This window comes from Lissotriton helveticus, chromosome 4_1 (assembly GCF_964261635.1).
Source record: "Lissotriton helveticus chromosome 4_1, aLisHel1.1, whole genome shotgun sequence".
Lineage (NCBI taxonomy): Eukaryota > Metazoa > Chordata > Amphibia > Caudata > Salamandridae > Lissotriton > Lissotriton helveticus.
Window position 1 is genome coordinate 582,562,479 of NC_136063.1, and position 5,637 is coordinate 582,568,115.

Genomic DNA, 5,637 nt, shown 5'->3' on the forward strand with positions numbered 1-5,637 from the left:
ACTACTACGTGGGCGAGGTCGTCTGATATGACTCGCCCTAGATAATCCGTGTGCTGTAGTTTGGGGAGCAGGTCTGTGGAACATAAAAACCTATCTAGCCTGACGCGCAGGTCGTGTGGGATGGAATGGAAGGAATAAAGCCTATCTGTTGGGTGTAGTGTCCTCCTTGCGTCCGCTAAAGACCAGTGATCCAGCCAGCGGAAAAGGCGTTCTGTCTGTTTGTGTGTTGCGGAGTGCGCCGGTGGGGGATGCGACCTGTCTAATTTCAAATCTAGAACAGTGTTGTAGTCTCCTCCCAAGAGCCACGGGATCCCTGTGTGACGAGCCAAGACACCCGTGAAGGTGGCCCAGTAATGATCTTGGTCTATGTTGGGGGTGTATACACAACCTATCAGTATCGGCTGATCTTCTAACAGACCCGTCAGGATAGCATAACGACCTTCCCTGTCAATGAGTCTGGTATGTTCCTTAAAGGGGACCCCTGGCCTAACCCAGATAAGTGTGCCCCTGGCAAAGGCCAAGTACCCCGTGGCGCATATCACTCCACGCCATTTCTTTTGTAGTGGATCCACTTCCTGTGACGTCAGGTGTGTCTCCTGTAGGAGGGCCACCTGAGCCTGTTGGCGTTTGATGTATGCGTATACTGAATACCGCTTTCTAGCCGTATGTATGCCTCTAACATTCAGGGTGAGGAATTTGTAATCGATGTTTGAGGGTTTATAGGCCATGTGTTACCCGTATGGTCTGTGTGACTCCTCTGCTGTATGTCTCTCCCCTGCGTCCTTCTCGCCCCGCCCGGCCCACCCCACCCGCCGACCGCCTGACGGGTCCATGTTGCGTGCCCCGTCCCCCTCCCGCCTGCTTAGGGTAAAGTAGAGAAAGTAGGTTGAAGGAAAGGGGGAGAAATAGAAAACTATAACTCTGGGAACTGATCCCAACATCGGGGACCCACTGCCGGGTCAATGCGTCCAAACTGGACTACATGTTAGAAGAAACTTTAGTTCGTTATCACTGGGTCGTGGGTGGGTATCGTTCCGGCCCCCGCCGTCTCACCTCCGCGGTCAGTGATCATCGTTGTGATATGTCCACTCGTGTCATCTCTGTCATGCGTGTGCATGACTGGGTTATGGCGTCCGCCATCATCGCGCACTCAGTGGATCGGGTCAGTGAACGCCAGGCTGTGGGCTCCGGTGAGCGGGATAGGACCATAGTGAGGCTTTGTCCAGTTCATGATCACCGCCGACCACTGCGGGAGTTCCGATCTTTTAGTAGGTTGTCAGATCAAAGTGTCAGCTGTCTGGGGAGTGACCGCAGGGGGTGTCACCGAGCCTTCCCGGGTTACAGGTGCGTCGCTACCTTCATCTTCTGTGCTGAATAGTTGGGGACCTTCCTCCAGGTCAGATCCCCTGTTTTCAGAGTCTAAGGCAGCCACCGCTCGAAGGGCCCTTTGGCGCTCGGCAATGATCTGCGTGAGATTGGGGGAGCCCGTTCCGGAGGGGCCGGGTTGTGTTTCCAGTTGCGTGAGCGTGATCTTCCGAGGTTGTCGGCCGGTTCTGTGCGTCGTCCGGTTGTGCTGTGTGGATGAGGTGTTGTCTCGTTGCTGCAAGTTTTGCTCTATCCAGGAGTCCGCCTCTTTAGGGTCCGTGAAGAAATGTGCGTTCCCGCCGTGAATGATCCCGGGGGCGGGCTGGGAACAGAAGAGCATACTGTACGTTCAGTTGGCGCAGGGTCCGTTTCAATGTAATGTAGCTCTTTGCCGCTGCACTGCTTGGGAATAGTCCGGAAACAGCATCACCTGCTTGTCTTCCACCTGCAGGAGACCGTGTGCCCTGGCGGCACGAAGGATGGTGTCCCGATCTCGGAAGTGGAGCAGTTTCAGTAGGAACGGACGGGGCTGGAGACCCGGCTTGGGTCGTCTCGCAGGGACCCTGTGCGCCCGTTCAATGGAAAAGTAGGGGGTTAGATCCTTGGAGGGCGTGAATGTTGCGATCCAGTCCGTGATGTATTTGATCGGGTCGGCCTCCTCCACTGCTTCCGGCAAGTTCATGACGCGGATGTTGCTCCTCCGGGAGCGCCCTTCTAAGTCATCCGTTTTGCTTTCTAGCGTCTGGACTCTGGCTTGTCGGTCCTTGAAGGCTTGGAGGTGCTGCTGAACCTGAGGTTCTATCCTGTGCAGTGTCGTTGTATTCTGGTTCACTCTGTCTGAGAGCTTCCTATGGTCGTCGCGTAGGATGGTAAAGTCAGAGGCCAGGGTGTCGCACTTGTTCTCCATCGTTACGTGGGAGTGTTCAATGGCCGCTAGGACCTGGTCCCGTTTTCTGGACATGGGATCATTGTCTCCGGGGGGCTCATCTCGGGATCTGGTTGTGGATGAAGTCTGTGGCGGCGTTTTCTGTGGGAGACCCATGTTGGTGGGACGGACCGTTTGGCTTGTTCCGCAATTTTCAGCAGGTGGGGGCAGACAGCTCTAGTGATGCTGTTCGGGGGGGGGGGTTTCTCTCTTAGCGTCCCGGCTAGTCCGGGACCTGGCCTCCAGGTCCACAGTCAATGGAGCGTCTGGTCTTAAGGACGTGGTCGCGGATAGCGTCGCGGTAGGCGTTGTGCGTCGTCTCTCCGGGAGTGTGCGATATGAATGGCGGTAGTTATGTGTTAATAACAACAGACGGGTGAAGAAGGGTCAAAGGGAATATTTAAAGACCTAAACACAGTTACAGCCCCCTAAACAGAACATGTAAATTACGAAAAAATAACTGTGGGTATACAAAAAAGAAATATGTCTCAGTTGCCTATGTGTGTCCTCACTGGCTCATTGTGTACAATTTATGTACTACAAAGGCATACAACAGGATATTTCACAGTGTGAAAAATTTCCATCAGTTACTCAAACTGTACCGCCCTTTCCATCATCTGGATCACTTCACAGAGTGGAGAGTCCATGTTGTTGCCACTTCACCAAGATCTAGTAGTGAAATGACTAACCTGGTGTATGTTGGGACTCAAAGGTTAACAGCTGGCATGTGTTGGTAACTGAAAGCAGTGCATGGAAAAGTGTTAAGTGAAAAGAAAAGTGCTCTTTTAAAATTGGAGAATGAACGCAAACAACACTTTATTCAATAGCCGTCCATTTCCAAAGGATAAAACCAATGTGAGTGCAAAGGGTCAGTAGGTTCAACAAATATCTACTGACTTGATGTTTCCGGTTGACATGTTTCTGCAGATATTAAGATCCACTCAGGTATCTACTGCTTCATCAGGACCAATTTTGACTTTGCTACTGCTTGGAAAAACAATGAAAGAACAGAGTAAATGATAAAGATATCACCTGGCCAGTCCCATCAGTCCTCCTGTGTAGTGGGAACGTATCCAGATGCAGGAGACAACAAAACATTGACACAACATAGACAAACAAAGAAGTAGAGATAACAATACTTTCATTAGTTAAGTTATCCTACAAAAAGCCATTCTCATGGTAATAGCTCATTACTGTTGGTTTAACTCTACCCATCTCCATGTGATGGGATATCCTCTGACTCACCTTGAGTGTAAGAGGAACGTGCTTCTCCTCACCTGGCTACAGCTCAGGATAATGGGGCACCGCTCTGTAGTTTAGAGAGATATATATGTAAAAAAGTAAAAATTAACTCCACGGCAGCCGAACAATAATAAAATAGACTCTATAAGAAAGCTCATGTAGGTAATCGTGCTGTTTATATGTAAAATACAGCGTACTGATCACAGAATGCAGTAGGTTGCAAACAAACGATTAATCCTACAAACTTGGGCAGTGACTGAATATCAACTGCCTGTCTATTTGATGCTCAAAGTTCCAACTAAATAGCATAATGGCATCCACAATTTGTCAAATCGCCACCACGTGCGCAGGAGCCATGTGTCTTGCTAGTAACCTAATCTATAGTCCGGTCTTTAAAGACAGCGGTTAAAAACATACTATTAGTAACTTTGTATCGACCGCCAGGTGTAAGTTTCAAGTATAGTCGATGTATAGCTGTATCTATGAAGTTTGTTCATGTCCATTCACAATAATGAAACATTAAACCAAGTGAGGCTTTAAACCAATATGGGCGCTTGATGTTTAGAAACCTGCTAACAAAATACTACGGAACAACCCGCATGCGTGGCTTGAATTGGCGCATTGCTCGATTCAGCTCATAATGTAAATAACACTATTACGGAGTCAGGCCAAAAGAGCAATGGAACTGCACAAGGGCTCAATGTGGCATATTGCTTGATTACGCCTTTGGTGTATGAAACAATCCATTGGGATCGAGCCACGGGAGTAATGCGCCTGCACATATACCCGCTCGATTAGCTGATTAAGCGAGCGTGCTAATTAAAGGGTTCAGAACACCTCAATTATATCAACAGAGCCCATACCTACTGGTTAGCGAATTTAACAAGGAGCCTAATAGCGATGGTATTGCTGGGCATAATAACGGTGTTATAGTGGCACTCACCTGTCCGTCGGTACTCCACGCAGCCTTCCGGGCTGTTTGGGGAGGTATCGGGACAGCGAGTGAGGCCATATTTGTTTACCAATAATCGCAATGTGATTGGACCTCTAAAGTGACGTCATGATACGACGCCGAATCATGGGACCTGTAGTTCCAAAATATTGATCTACTATCTGGCGCATACTCGGCGCGCAGACCCTGCCACCTCTAGGAAAGGTAGTCCGGCCAATGGAATTCTCTATTCGAGAGATCAAAACGGGGCCGCGTTATGACGATGTGTATAAGTATTTACCAAAAAAGTGTACAAGGTTAAAAACAAGAGCCACATCGTTCGGGATTAAGCAGTGTAGCGCACGACATGTAACACCTGAGGAAATGTCGATAAATAAACCTGACGCTCTTAAAGATGACTCAAATAATCATATTGATGGAGAGTAGGTCTGCTGCAGAAAATGTGTAGCATGCATGAAGGAAATGCCTAACTGGATATATTAAGATGGTGTGTAGCAAAGCTCAAGTACTGGTGTAGAGCTAATGAACCTATCCAACCCGGGCGTAGTATAGTTATGCTGTGGGTGTCAGTGCACAGATACCGGTAAGGTCTATACAATTGATTGCTTGCGCCAGAGGCCCAGTATCCAGTCCGCAGTGTGGGAGGTCTTATATGTCCCTGTATGTAGTATGATTGTATTTATACCCTCTCCTTAATCTGAGGTGCACGCATTCTCCATACAACGATGTTATGAAATTAAGGTATATGGTATACTGTAAATCTTGACGTCCAGAGTGCTGTTATAACGACATCCACGGGATGTCCTCGTTGAGACCCCCTTTGTCAGAGTTCAACTTGTACACCCATTTTTGTTCAAGTTTAAAAAGATGTTTAGAGACATCAGTCACAGGTACTGGGATGTGAGGTTGCTCCAGTACTGTCCAAATGAAATCAGTCGGTTTGTGCCCCACCTCCAAAAAATGATTGGTAAGTCGGGTGGCCTGCTATTTGCACCTAATGGTGCTCTTGTGCTCAGAAATTCTAACCCTGATCTTTCTCGTCGTCATCCCGACGTACCTCAAATGACAAGGGCATGTAATCATGTAGATTAAATTATTGCTATTGCAATTGGTGAATTGCCTCTACTCCCAACGGCGACTACTTCCAATATCA

At 48.5% G+C, this 5,637-nt stretch overlaps 1 long non-coding RNA gene across 1 annotated transcript; it reads right to left on the minus strand.

Annotated features, from left to right (window-relative positions):
• Positions 1-2,319: 2,319 nt before the first annotated feature.
• Positions 2,320-4,552, minus strand: LOC144827242 (uncharacterized). The gene is made up of 3 exons (XR_013610095.1): positions 4,476-4,552; positions 3,536-3,599; positions 2,320-3,344 (listed from the first exon to the last, which is right to left on the minus strand). It is a non-coding gene; the product is annotated as an uncharacterized LOC144827242 (long non-coding RNA).
• Positions 4,553-5,637: the final 1,085 nt, after the last annotated feature.